The sequence below is a fragment of the Gorilla gorilla genome, chromosome 13 (genome assembly GCF_029281585.2).
Source record: "Gorilla gorilla gorilla isolate KB3781 chromosome 13, NHGRI_mGorGor1-v2.1_pri, whole genome shotgun sequence".
NCBI classification, from domain to species: Eukaryota; Metazoa; Chordata; class Mammalia; order Primates; family Hominidae; genus Gorilla; species Gorilla gorilla.
The window spans coordinates 117978572-117993026 of record NC_073237.2 but is presented as its reverse complement, the minus strand read 5'-3'; the positions used below and the strand labels follow the sequence as shown (position 1 = coordinate 117993026).

Sequence of the window (14455 nt, the reverse complement as noted above, 5' to 3'; positions counted from 1 at the left end):
TTTAAATGCCTTGTCACATTTTACGCCCGCAGCAACTCTGCGAGACAGGTGCTGCTATCACCATGTGTCTTAGATGACCAAATTAATTCGCAAGCGTAACACACGCCCGAGACCACGTAGCTAGTAACCCGCAGAGACCAGGATTCAAACCCAGGCGGTCAGTCCCAGCCCCAGAGGTCTGAGCCTCCTGACCTTCCACCTCATTCCACGGCTGGGACGGCCCCTGTCTGTCCCCACAAGGACCCTGGGCTCAGTTCAGCTCTCCACATTCCCCATCAGATGACTGCAAGGTGTCAACGATGGCCACCCAGCCTCCTGCCCATCCTCTCCCATCGTCTCTCCACACAGCAACCAGGGGGTCTGTCCTCGAACCGAAACCTGCCCTGCTCCCTGCTGAAAGCCCTGCCATGGTTCCCTGGGCCAACAGCAGAGCGCAAGCTTCTTTTTTTTTTTTTTTTTTTTTTTTTTGAGACGGAGTCTTGCCCTGTCGCCAGGCTGGAGTGCAGTGGCACAATCTCAGCTCACTGCAACCTCCACCACCTCCCGGGTTCAAGCGATTCTCCTGCCTCAGCCTCCCAAGTAGCTGGGGCTACAGGCACACGCCACCACGCCCAGCTAATTGTTGTATTTTTAGTAGAGACCGGGTTTCACCATTTTGACCAGGATGGTCTCGATCTCTTGACCTCGTTATCCGCCAGCCTCGGCCTCCCAAAGTTCTGGGATTACAGATGTGAGCCACCACGTCGGGCCGCAAGCTTCTTTGCCTTGCATTCAGGACTTCCATTCCCACCTCCCTCTGCTCTCTCCCATACCCTCCAGTTGAACCCTGCTCCTCCCTGGGCACCACTCATGCCCCAGCCTTCTGGTCTCCATTTCTTTGCTTAGTCTGGTCCCTCTCGGCCTGACCTGCTTTCCCCTGTCTCTTACGTCAAAATTTTCAAGGCCCAAATCCAATGCCACCTCCTCCACGAAGCCTTCCCAGGATGGTCAATCAGGTCCCAGTGGTGGAAGTGACTTCTCTCTCCTCTGAACTCCTGACAGTGCAGGGAGCTGTTCAGCTCTCTGTGTGCCTTGCCCCCTCCCATAACCAGGCCAGGAGCTCCTGGAGGGCAAGGTCCTCTCTCATCAGGAGCTGCTGTCCCCCAAAGGCCAGCACAGAGATGGGTACAAAGAGCAGCCTTGCCCAGTGCAGACTTCAGTCCATTCAACAGTCAGATACCTCATCCCTGTCAGCATGGTGTAGCCCCCAGCCTGTGAGGGCCCCTCCCTGGGCCTCAGCAGGAGCCCTTTACCTTTCTTAGGTGCCATGGGCCCTTTGGGCTCTAGTAAGGTCTAAGGACCGCCTCTCAGAAAAATGTTTTTAAATACATAAAACAGGCCGGGCGCGGTGGCTCATGACTGTAATCCCAGCACTCTGGGAGGCCAAGCCGAGTGGATTGCCCAAGGTCAGGAGTTCGAACCAGCCTGGCCAACATGGTGAAACCCTGTCTCTACTAAAAATACCCAAATTAGCTGGGTGTAGTGGTGCACACCTGTAATCCCAGTGACTCGGGAGGCTGAGGCAGGAGAATAGCTTGAACCCGGGAGGCGGAGGTTGCAGTGAGCCAAGATTGCATCACTGCACTCCAGCCTGGGCAACAGAGCAAGACTCCATTCAAAAATATATATAAAAATTAAAAATTAATAAATAAAAATACAAAAATTAGCCAGGTGTGGTGGCACATGCCTGGTTATCAAAAAAAAAAATTTTTTTTTTTATGAGATGGAGTCTTGCTCTGTTGACCAGGCTGGAGTGCAGTGGCACAGTCTTGGCTCACTACAACCTCTACCTCCCAGGTTCAAGCAATTCTCCTGCCTCAGCCTCCCAAGTAGCTGGGCTTACAGGCACCTGCCACCACGCCTGGCTAATTTTTTTGTGTTTTTAGTAGAGACAGGGTTTCACCATGTTGGCCATGCTGGTCTCAAACTCCTGACCTTGTGATCTGCCTGCCTCCACCTCCCAAAATATTTTTAATGCTATAGCAATATATGTGCTTCTTTATTAATGCCTTAGAGAACAAGATCTGGGGCTAATAACTATTGTAATTTTGAAGTACGGTGAACAAAAATGTTATTTTAGGATACCCATGACAACTGGGTATCTCATGTCCAATTATCAGGTCCACAATAATAGGACATGAGAATTTCTGCAATTCCTATGATTTCTGCAACATCATAGAATGGCTAATGCCACTGTGGTTGATCATCTACATTTATAATTGCAGGAATTACCATTTGTAATTCTAATTAATGGTTCTTGAAAATAACAGTGGGATTCTTTTTTTCCTATTCCAGTTCTTGGACACTCTGGAGTCCATCCTGAGACTCACTGGATCCCGGAAGCCCTGGTTAAGAAGCCCTGGCTGAGAGGCGGGGGTTTAAGGGAAAAGAGGAGGATTTGTCTCAGAACCCAAATTCTGGCCTCTAGCTGGCTGCCGAGGCCCTGACCTTCTCCAGTCCTGCATCTCCACCCACCTGCCTCAGTGACATCACAGAGGAACCCAGCCTGTGCCCACAGCCTGGTTGTCCCAGCTTATCTGAAGCCCCTCAGTGGGGTGAGCTTAGCAGAAGCCGCCAGGGAATGACTCCCTGGAGCCAGAGTGCCCCAGACAGCCCAGCTCGGGGCTTCAGGGGCCCTGGCCGCCTCCCAGGCACTTATTTTATGTTCAGAAAGAGCAAAGCTGACAGGTAATAAATGGATGAGGAGGACTGGAGTGGGCTCTGACTGTCTGCCCGGCGCCTGCCCAGCCAGCCCGCCATACCCACCACCACCCTCTCAGGGGGATGAAAGCACCATTAATTACCCAGGAAGAAAGGGCACCATGAGGACGCACCCAGTGTTGCTTGGGGACATCATCTATGGTGGCATTTTCTGAGAGAAGCACCAAGCCTGAAGCTTGGCTGTCACCCCCACCACCCTCTGCCATCAGCCGGCCAGGCTTTCCTTCTCCCCAGGTACCCCAGGGCGCCTTCCAACTTGGGTCCTGCCCTCAAAGCCTCTTCACCTGTCCAGTGTCCCTGAGGGATTGCTTTTTGCAGGTAGGGCCCCGAGGTGGGCCCCTGGGGTGGGACCCAAGAGCGAAAGGGAATCTATCCCATCATTTCTGTCACCTTCACCAGCACCTTGGGTCCATCACTGAGTCGGGGGGTTCTACTAGGGAAGTGTCTCTGGCCTCACCCAGACACCATGGCCAACTCTAGCCATCACTCCAGGCCCAAGTGATTGGGTTACCTTCAGGTGTGACCACACCTGTCACCTTTTGCAGGTCGGTGCCAACAGTTCTCCAAACGGGAGCTCAAGCCACCGCCCCACTTGCCCTGTGAAGAAGAAACCGTTATCATCACATTTTACAGACCAGGTAACTGAGGCTCAGAGAGGGTAAGTGACTGGCACAGCTGGTAACAACAGAGTCAGGGTTTGAGCCCAGTCTGTCCAGTTCCAAATCTCCCCTTTAGTAGCTTTCTGGACATCAAGTGGTCATCCTGCAACCACAGGTAGCCAAAGAGCCTCTCTAAAGAAGGTTTGCCAGGCCCTCTGCATGCCCCTCTTTCCTTCCCCTGCCCCTGCCGAGGGGCTGCCTTGGAGCCCAGAGACACTGCCTCTTCATTCTAAAACTCCCACTGGGCCCAGTCCCACCTCTTCCGGGAAGCCTTCCCTGATTGCCCACACTCTGCAGATTCAAAAGTCTTCCAGTGCCTCCCACCCTTAGCAGAAGCTGTCAGCAGTGGCCACCAGCAGCCCCTAAGTTCTTTCCTTATCACCTCCAACCACCACACCCATAGCCAGGACCAGGTGCCCTATAGGGTCTCTTTTAAACCTGGAGGAAGATCTCGCTAGAAGATAAATGGGTGACCCCATGGCTTGTGCCAACCTTCCACCCAGAGGCAGAGTCTGTTCACACCTGGGCAGGGGGGCATCTGCCTCAGGATCACTAGGATGGGGGGGGCCCACCTAATCCAGTCTGCTAGGATGACTAAGGGGGGCTAGGAATCACATCACAGCCACTCTCTGAGCTAGGAGAAGCCCTGAGCCAGCATCTCCACTCAGCTCCAGGAACAAAGTCAGCAGATTCACTGCACCCACATGGAGCTTGAGAAAACTCAGAGAAGGGCCAGGCCCAAGGCCAAGGCCAAGGCAAGAACCACAACCTCTGCTCCAGGTGCATGGCAGGAATAACAGCAGTGTCGTTCTTAGCAATGACCACTTTCCTAATAAATGTGCTTCCTGCAGACAGAGGGATGCTGGCACCCAAGCCTGACGAGACCCACAAAGGATGTTCCCTGAAGCAGAACCCCCACGGAGGGGTGGCTAAGTCAATCTCATACTGCAGAAAGTTCTACGCAGCAGATAGAAACAGTGAGGTGGAATTCTACAGCTGAACTAGAAAAATGTGTCCAAATATCTTACTGAACGAAAGAAGCAAGTTGTAGAACGACACATGACTTTAAAAAAGAAATTTAAACAGAATCATATTATTCTATGGATATATACATGTGCATGAAAGTGCAAGGCAGCACTGAGAAAAATGCCCTCCAAATGCCTCCCACGCACTGGCTAGACTCTGCTGCCGGGGGCCCACCCCAACTCTGCCCCAGCCCTAGCCCAGCCCCGCTCTTCATACACAGGAAGATCATGACCCACCGACTCTCACATCCTGCTGCCAGGAGAGTACACAGCCACAGTCTTTGCAGAGAGTGAGTGGGCAACATGGATCAAAAGTTAAAAATCCATAAACATCCATTTTAAATTCATAGATTCTCCTTCTACATGCTATCCTTCAGATAAACTCTCACAAGCGTGTAAGAACAGATGTACAAGGATGTTTATGCACTTCGGTTTGAAGCAGCAGACAAAAAAAAAAAAAAAGCACCAAAACTGTAAACAACGTCTGTGTCCGTCACAGGGGGCCTGGTTGAATAAATTATAGTCTCTCCTGAAAATGGAATCCTGTGTGACTGTTCTGCAGCGCGAGGTGGAAATGTGTATACCGACACCGTGGACTTCGAGGTGAAGATGCACGGGATACTTCAGGATATGTGGGATGATCTCCTGGGTGGATAGATTCTTACATATGCTTCTGTGTGTGTGTGTGTGTGTGTGTGTGTGTGTGTGTGTGTGTGTGTGTGTGTGTGTGTTGAGTAGGGGTGAAGAAAAAAGGCTTAGTTTTCAGTCTATAATATTTGATTTTATTTTTAATAAACAAAATCATGACATGTCATTTTTATAGACTAAGAAGCAGATTTTGGTACAGGATGTTGATGGTGGGGGAGGCTGTGCTTGTGTGAGTGCAGAGAGTAGATGGGATCTCGTACTTTCTGCTCAATTTTGCTGTGAACCTAAAACTGATCTAAAAAATAAAGGCTATTTTTAAAAAAATAGATTAAAAGTCTTTAGAAATTCAAAACACAAGAGAACCTTTTCCTCCAAAGTCAGTGCTTCTCCAGGTTGAATCTTCCTGTGCCTTCGTCATTCTTGAGGAAGAGCCACTCTCCGAAAGCTCAAACCAGGGGGTGCTGTCAAGGTTTCTCTTCTGGCTGGGCGCGGTGGCTCACACCTGTAATCCCAGCACTTTGGGAGGCTGAGGCAGGCGGATCACCTGAGATCAGGAGTTTGAGACCAGCCTAGCCAACATGGTAAAACCTTGTCTCTACTAAAACTATAAAAATTAGCTGGGCATGGTGGCAGGTGCCTGTAATCCCAGCTACTCGGGAGGCTGAGGCAAGAGAATCACTTGAACCCGGGAGGTGGAGGTTGCAGTGAGCCAAGATCGCACCACTGAACTCCAGCCTGGGCAACAGAGCAAAACTCCATCTCAAAAAAAAAAAAAAAGGTTTCTCGTCTGAAGTTTGGTCTACACTATCTCGTCTGCCCAGAGTGCCTCACATCTTCATTTTTACCAATACAAATATCCTACTCCATGAAAGCCCATTTTGGATGCCCTCACCCCCGGAAACACAGGCTCTCTGAGGACAGTCTGTGTCCTGAATATATCTCTGCAGCCTCCAGGGATGCCCAGTGCCAGGCACAAGGCAAGAGCTCATTAAACGTGTGCCAAGTCACTGGATGCCCTCCTCTGAACACATTAACATTTCTGAAAGCCCCAAGCACTGTCTAGACATCTCTCTGGGGCCACTCATCTTGCCTTGAATCATAATTCTGCCTGCCCTTCTTAGTAGGGAGCTCCTCAGAGGGGGCTCCCAGGGCCCACACCCCACGTGTGCCCCAGCCCTATAGCCCACTTGGCTCAGGAATCACAAACGCAAATGCCAGTGTGAGCCAGGAGGGAAAGGAAAGGAGAGAAGCAGGCTTGGCCAGGCAGGCTAAATGGGGAACACACTCCAGCCCACACTGTCCTATTGGAATGTGGGCCCACGATGGCCGGAAGATCAAGTTTACAAGAAGCTACCAGATTTGGATGTAAAATCCTGATTGTTCAATGGAGACAACTAGATCACATATTAAAATAAACACACACCATACAGGTCACAGCAAATAGGGCTGAAGGCCAGACTGGCCCAGACTCCCTGCCTGTGGTGCCCCAGGAAGCAACAGTTCAGAATTGGCATCATTGGGGAAAAAAAAAAAAAAAAAGCAGAAAGCCCTCCTGATCCTGCCATCCCATCAGCCCAAACTCCAAAACCTACTCACTGCAGAACCCAAACCTCACTGCCAAAGGGAGATTCAAAGCCCAGCCATTGGCCAGGCGTGGTGGCTCACGCCTATAATCCCAGCACTCTGAGAGGCCGGGGCAGGCAGATCACCTGAGGTCCGAAGTTTGAGACCAGCCTGGCTAACAAAGCAAAATCCTGTCTCTACTAAAAAGGTAAAAATTAAAATTAAAATTAAAAAAAAAAAAAAGAGTTCACCAGGTATGATGGTGCGCACCTGTAGTCTCAGCTACTCGGGGGCTGAGGCGCAAGAATCGCTTAAACCCAGGAGGCAGAGGCTGCAGTGAGTCAAGATCCCACCACTGTACTCCAGCGTGGGCGACAAGAGTGACTCTGTCTCAAAAAAAAAAAAAAAAAAAGCCCAGCCACTTTGATAGCATCTGTGTTGGCACTGCAGCTCCCAGCTGTGTGACAGGGGTGAATGACTTCACCTCTCTGAGCCTCTCTCTCTGAGCCTCTACTTCCTCCTCTGTAAAATATGGGGAAAAACAATAACTTCCTATGGATGTTATGTGGACACGTCACAGAGGGGCTGACTGCCAAAGCAGGGCCCCTCCCTCCCCATCTCAGCCCCTCATCCATGCCCTGGCTGGGGCAGGCAGTGCGAGTGCTTAGCCTCCGAGATCCTGGCCCAGGAAGGCCTGTTTATAGCAGCGTGCTCTTCTCGCAGCCCCCTAAATCCCCACAACAGAAAGGAATACTTATTGAGACTTAGGTGCCTGGCACCGTGTTAAATGCTTCACGTAAGTTCCTGTCTTTTAACTTTCTCAGTAATTCCAGAAGGTAGGTACAGTTGTGTGTTGCATAATGATGGAGATATGTCCTGAGAAATGCATCATTAGGCGATTTTGTTGTGGTGTGAACATCATAGAGTATACTTGCACAAACCTAGATGGTGTAGCCTACTGCACGCCTAGGCTAGATGGTGGGTAGCCTGCTGCTCCCAGGATACAAACCTGTACAGCATGTTACTGTACTGAATACTGTAGGCAATTGCAATACAATTGTAAATATTCATGTATGTAAACATAGAAAAATACAGTAAAAATATGGTGTTAAATCTTATTGGACCTCGAACATATATGCAGTCTGTCCTTGACCGAAATATCATTATGTGGCACATGACTGTATTTTTACCTCCCCATCTTACAGATGAGCAGACTGAGCCTCAGAGAAGTGATCTGACTTGTCCAAGGCTGGTTTGTAAGTGGCATGGTCTGGATTTGGCCGTAGGCTATTTCAGCAATCTCAGCCACCACTCCATCCTGCTCCTCAGGTGCGTGCCTTCCTCCTTGCCACGAACCTCTGTGACTCCTACAAGCTGCCAGGTCTTAACCTGGTCAGTCCTGGGGACACCAGGAACAACACCAGCTCCTGCCTCTGGGCAGCCCCACTGGGTCCGTGGCACAGACAACCATAGACTCTGCCTGGAAAAGCTGCTTCATGGAGAAGGTGACACCTGAGCCAGGGCCAACAGGTGCACAGGTAGGTAGTGAGCTGGTAGCACTAGGAGAGGAGTGAATCTAAGGTACCTCCAAGTCTTGGGGCTGAGGGGTGGGAACTGCAGTCCAGACAGAACCACCTGGGCTGGGCCCAAGGCAGGTGAGAGAACAAATGGATGGTTTATCTCATTAGAAAATGTACAAACATGGAGGCAAAGGAAGGAGAGAAGCAGCTTACAGATGTGAAGTAAACTCAAAACCTTAACCCGCCTGGTCAATATGGCAAAACCCCATCTCTACTAAAAATACAAAAATTAGCCAGGCATGGTGGCATGTGCCTGTAATCCCAGCTACTAGGGATGCTGAGGCAGGAGAATCACTTGAACCCAGGAGGCGGAGGTGTCAGTGAGCCAAGATCACGCCACTGCACTCCAACCTGGGCAATAGAGCAAGACTCCATCTCAGAAATAAAACAAAACAAAACAAAACAAAACAACCTTAACCCTGGCCAGGCATGGTGATTCATGCTTGTAATCCCAGCACTTTGAGAGGCCAGGTGGTTGGACCACTTGAGGCCCAGCAGTTCAAGACCAGCCTGGGCAACATAGCCAGACCCCCATTTCTACAAAAAATACCAAAATTAGCCAAGTGTGGTGGTGCATGCTTGTAGTCCCAGCTACTCTGGAGGCTGAAGTGGGAGGATCACTTGAACCCAGGAGGTCAAGGCTGCAGTGAGCAGTGAACATACCATTGCACTCCAGCCTGGGCAAAAGGGCAAGACCCTATTCCCCCCACCAAAAGAACAACAACAACAACAAAACTGAACTCTAAAACCTGAAAGCTTAAAACCTACCCTTGGGGTTGCCCTGCCTCAAAGAGGAGGCCTCTCAAGCTAGGTAAAGTCCCCACTGGCCCTGCACCACCCCTGGATGTTAAATCTGGTGGGGCTGCCACCTGGGTCTAGGGTAGGAACTGGCCATGCCATGTCACAGCGAGGACCCTGGCTTGGCAATCTGGGGCTGACCTCAGGCATGTCAAGCCAATGTCACCTGCAAAACTGAGGTGAGAAAGAGAGCAAAATTGCTCTCTTAAGTAAGCATCTCACTTGCTTAAGAGAGATGGCGCAAGGCTCAGATTCGGCAGATAGGACCCAGGGCGCCCCACGTGCACACCCCCAGGCACCCACATGCTCATTCTCAGGAATGCTTCTGCCCTTGACTCTTAAGGCTGTGAGCATTAAACAAGGGAATCAAAGTAAGTCAAAGCCCAGTGGCCCTGGCAATGGCACTATTCCCATCCCCCTTGCCCATATACCCCACAGTACTTGTCACTGTCTTGGCCAAACCTGCCCCAAGCTGGCTGTGAAATAATCTCCTCCAAGGGATCAAGTGACCATTTGCTCTCCTCCCTCCTGGGGGCAGGGGGTGGGGTGGTGGTGGTATTTTTCAGCTATTAACAATTGACATCTGTTAATTATTAGTTTGTGTACTTCTGTTTTGCTTTCACCCACACCATTGCTCAATCCACCCGGCAGCCCCAGCCCTGAGAAGTGGAAATCTTACCTCCCGACAGAGAGATAGGAAAGCAGAGCCCCGACACGAGGGCAGTGGAGGGCTCCCGGCCATGGAGCCCAGCGTATCTGACAAAACCCACGTAACCTTCGAGACAGTGAGTCACAAGGAATAGAATTCTGCCCTATGTCAGGTATTGGAGGTCCCCATCCTGGCCTCCTCAAAGCACACACTTCTGGAGGCAGCCATCTTGCCCCGAGAGGCAGTTTTCCTAGAAGGCAAGATCCCCCTCTTGTAGACCCCAGAGATTCCCAGACTGCAAAAAGTATTGCTTCTATGGAAGGAGCCAAGGGGAGGGTAAGAAACACAAACGGGGCCGGGTGCGGTGGCTCACGCCTGTAATCCCAAAGCTTTGGGAGGCCAAGGCAGGCAGATCACAAGGTCAGGAAATCAAGACCATCCTGGCCAACACGGTGAAACTCCATCTCTGCTAAAAATACAAAAAATTCACCGAGCGTGGTGGCACACGCCTGTAGTCCCAGCTACTCGGGAGGCTGAGGCAGGAGAATCGCTTGAGCCCAGGACGCGGAGGTTCCAGTGAGCTCAGATCGCGCCACTGCACTCCAGCCTGGGCGACAGAGCAAGACTCCATCTCAAAAAAAAAGAAAAAAGAAAAAGAAAAACAAACAGGGTCAGGCATGGTGGCTCACATCTGTAATCCCAACACTTTGGGAGGCCAAGGCAGGCAGATCACTTGAGGTCAGGAGTTCGAGACCAGCCTGGCCAATATGGTGAAACCCCATGTCTACTAAAAATACAAAAAAAAAAAAAAAAATTAGCCAGGTGTGGTGACATGCTCTTATAATCCCAGCTACTTGGGAGGCCGAGGCAGGAGAATTGCTTGAAAAATGCTTGAACCTGGGAGGTGGAGGTTGCAGTGAGCCAAGATTGTGTCATTGCACTCCAGCCTGGGTAACGGAATGAGACTGGTCTCAAAAAAAAAAAAAAAAAAAAAAAAGGAAAAAAAGAAATACAAACAGCCATGATATTCTGATGGGAGACAGGGGACTGGACTGCACGAGGACCTACGTCCCTTGCAGGCTTTGCGAATGTGATCAGATCCACAGGCAGGCACCGGGCTGAGGGGAAGGCACACCAGGCAGGGGAACTTTGAGAAACACAGGCAAGGCAGTCTAACAGGTAGAGGCCATGGAGTGGGCTATTCAGTCAGCTGAGCTCCTGGGCACAAAGGAAGGAACTGTTGGCAAGGAGGATCCTACTGGAATTTGGAAGAAGGGCCCTGAAAACCGAGCTGAGAAGTCTGGATTATATCTCAGGGAAAATAGGGAGTCCCTCAAGCAGGGACTTGATTATACCTTGAGCAGGGGAGGGACCCCTCAGACCAAGGTCCAGGGACTCCCCCTGGAGGCAGCGTGGAGAAAACAGGAAGCTGCACCAGAAGGGGCTGTGGCTGGGCTGTCCCCTAATGGGCAGTGAGGGCAGGGATGGGGTGCAGGAGATGGTGCTCAAGGGGAACCACCAGACTTGCAGGTAGGAAAAAGGGAAGGGAAGGAAGGAAACACCTGGGTGTGGTTCCCTGTCCCAGGGGCCGGCCAGTGCGGTCTTCCCCTCAAAGAGGAAAGTTGGGACCCGGGGGAGCAGGTGAATGAGAGAGAGGAAGTGGCTGTTAGGAGAAAGGAAGGGCCTTTCATGTTGGACCGGTTGATGTGCTTTTAGAGCAGCCGGTGAAAAAGCACTTCTCTCCATCTGAGCTCAGGGGAGGTTTACAGTCTGTGTTGGGAGTAGCCCAGATTCAGGGGTTGTTAATGCCCTGGGCATGGGTGGGGCTCCCAGGTGAGAGCTGGTGGGTGAGGAGGGTACCCGGGGTAGGACCTCAGAGGGTCAGGCGGTGTCAACAGAGAAGTCTCAATAGAGAAACATCTGAGACACCGGAAGAGCACAGTGTCTGGGAAGGCAAGAGAGGGCAGCTGGAGGGGCAGGACCCCCCCAGAGTGGCTGGCCAAGGCCCCAAGCAATAACATAATATCAAAGTTTACATATATTGAGCTCCTTTTACATGCCAGGTCTTTAACCAGGGACCTGATATGTATTAGCTACCTCACTGATACTTCCAAGAACCTACTGGGGTTAGCACTGTTATCCCATTTTACAGATGGGAATGTCAGCAAAGAGCAGCTCAGTTACTCAGCAAGTCAAGCCTCATCCTAAACCCATTCAGACTCCAGAGCTCACACACACCTTTAACCACTGCATGTGGAGCAGGGGGATGGTCGGCGTTTGTGGACCCGTCAGTGGCTGGCATTTTCAGTGTGGAAGGAGCTGCTAGAAGCCAGAAAGTAAACAGGTGGAAGCAAACAGCCACACCTCCAGCTGGGAAGGGTTGGGAGGGCAGGGGAGCCTGGCCAGGGCTCCAGCAACTTCCTCCAGCAGCTGGCCCAGGCAGCAGGAGTCGGAGCCGCCCATTTGAGCGGCTGGATCCGGAAGGCTGCAGCAGGGGGTCAGAGCCAGGAAGGACCTTTAGTTCTTGTTCTGCCTTCAGGATCCAAACTTGGAGAACAATGACCACTAAAAGTGATTCGATGATGACAATTTTTGACTGTTGCTAAGTTTAGCACTCTGGGTGGGGCAGGCACCACGTCTTATAATGCACATACTTTGGCTTCCACCACCAACCCAATGTTGTATCCCAGTTTAACTCCATTTCCACTTCCACCCAAATAGGGGTTCTCTTCTTAGGGCCTTGTCATGGGAGAAAAAACAAAGAATAACTTCCTACCTAAGGAGGCCTTAGCGATGAATGAGATCCCTATTTAGTATCCCATTAGTACCTAATACCTAAGCTATTAATAGAAACGGCAATGCTTACCCCAAATGAATGAATCACTAATGGTGGAATTTCAGACACCAGAGGTGGTTTACAAGCGCTCCCGGAAATCATTACTGGGATCACAACATACTCCACCCAAGTGTAAGGACATTTTCAATTCTTACCAAGGTCCAACTAGGAAAAAATCTTAAGAGTTACCTCCTTTTCCAACATCTCCTCTTTCAGAAGTGTGACATATAATCCGGGATAAATTTATCTCAATCTGCCCCAAAACTGTGCCTGATACATGTTAGGCACTGAATAAATATGTGTTGACACCGTTAGCGCAGGCAGGGGCCATGCAGCTCACTCTTGTCACAGTTAAAGGATATGAAGGCCAGGCTCAGTGGCTCACGCCTGTAATCCTAGCACTTTGGGAGGCAGAGATGGGAGGATCACTTGAGGCCAGGAGTTCAAGACCAGCCCGGGCAACATGGTAAAACCCCATCTCCACAAAAATTACAAAAATTAGCGGGATGTGGTGGCGCGTACCTGCAGTCCCAGCTACTCAGGAGGCTGAGGCATGAGAATTGCTTGAACCTGGGAGACAGAGGTTGCAGTGAGCTGAGATCACGCCACTGCATTCCAGCCTGGGCAACAGAGTGAGATCTTGTCTCAAAACAAAACAAAACAATACAAAGGACACGAAGCTCTCCCTGGAGCCATCAGAGTGCCAGGAGCCACACCTTCCAACAATCACCCTTCATCACGGCCTCCACATAATAATTTATCTGTCAGTCCTTAGGATGGAATCACAGCCAGTCAGAAAGGGCTCCCAACCACATATAGTTGGCCCTTTAAGGTTTGGGGAAATCTTGCAACATCATTTAGGTTCAATCCAATTGTTTTCAACTCTTAAAAGTACTTCTATAACACCAAAATTGGGACCAGATTAGGGATGCCGTACACACAGCCCCTGCCCCGCCACCCCCACCACCAAGGCAAAGGCACAAATAATTAAACCGATTATGATGCTCTTTTCTGCTGAGCCAAGATGTGGTTTCAGAATCTTTCTCAATGCACAGGGCTTGCTCTGTTTAGTTATAGGAGCTAATGTGCACCTGGATGTCATGCCTACAGCGTGAATTCCTTTTGGGAGAAAAAAAAAATGTTTCTACAAAAATCCATTGAATTTGGCCGGACACAGTGACTCATGCCTGTAATCCTAGCACTTTGGGAGGCTCACCTGAGGTCAGGAGTTCGAGACTAGCCTGGCCAACATGGCGAAACCCTGTCTCTACCAAAAATACAAAAATTAGCCAGGCATTGTGGCGGGCGCCTGTAATCCCAGCTACTCAGGAGGCTGAGGCAGGAGAACCACTTAAACCTGGGAGGCTGAGGTTGCAGTGAGCTGAGGTTGTGCCACTGCACTCCAGCCTGGACAACAGAGCAAGACTCTGCCTCAAAAAAAAAAAATCCATTGAATTTACCATTCATGACATGCACATTGTATGTTTATGAGGCTTTTGTTGTTTTTGCCTGTGTCTGCTCCCTCCTTCTTCTGGGGCCAGCACCCTCATTTCCCTTGGGGACTCCCCTTTCCCCATTCCCAGCTCAGTGGAGAAACTGAACCCAGAACTGGGGTGAAATGGGAAGAGAGAGACAGACAGACAGATAATCCCATCCTAATCCATTTGGGCCTCCTTGGGTTTTTAGATAGGTGAGCCCATAAAATCCCTTTCACTCTGGCCAGCTTGAGGGGGGCCTTCTGTCTTCTACCTAAAGCGCCCTGGCTGGCCTCATGCAAGCACTGAGCTGGCCACAAAAGGTGATCCCAATGTGACAAAGGGTCCCTGTCCTTTAGGGGCTTCTCAGTCTAGCAGGTGATTAAACATAGACTCAAGTAACCAGCCATGGAGTTGAAAATCCAGCTAAGAGCTACGATGGAACCAGAGAAACCAGCTCCC

General features: G+C 50.5%; 1 protein-coding gene and 1 long non-coding RNA gene across 6 annotated transcripts in view; one reads left to right on the top strand and one right to left on the bottom strand.

Moving 5' to 3' along the window:
- DAB2IP (DAB2 interacting protein) overlaps positions 1-14455 on the bottom strand; it is a 218262-nt gene that overhangs the window by 152854 nt on the left and 50953 nt on the right. The window lies entirely within an intron of this gene.
- On the top strand, positions 2254-12568 carry LOC129524783 (uncharacterized). Of its 2 annotated transcripts, XR_008668708.2 has the most exons (4): positions 2254-3078; positions 3306-3398; positions 7861-8193; positions 11835-12568. It is a non-coding gene; the product is annotated as an uncharacterized lncRNA (long non-coding RNA). The 2 variants fall into 2 exon arrangements; XR_010130343.1 differs by lacking the exons at positions 7861-8193; positions 11835-12568 and adding an exon at positions 4271-5134.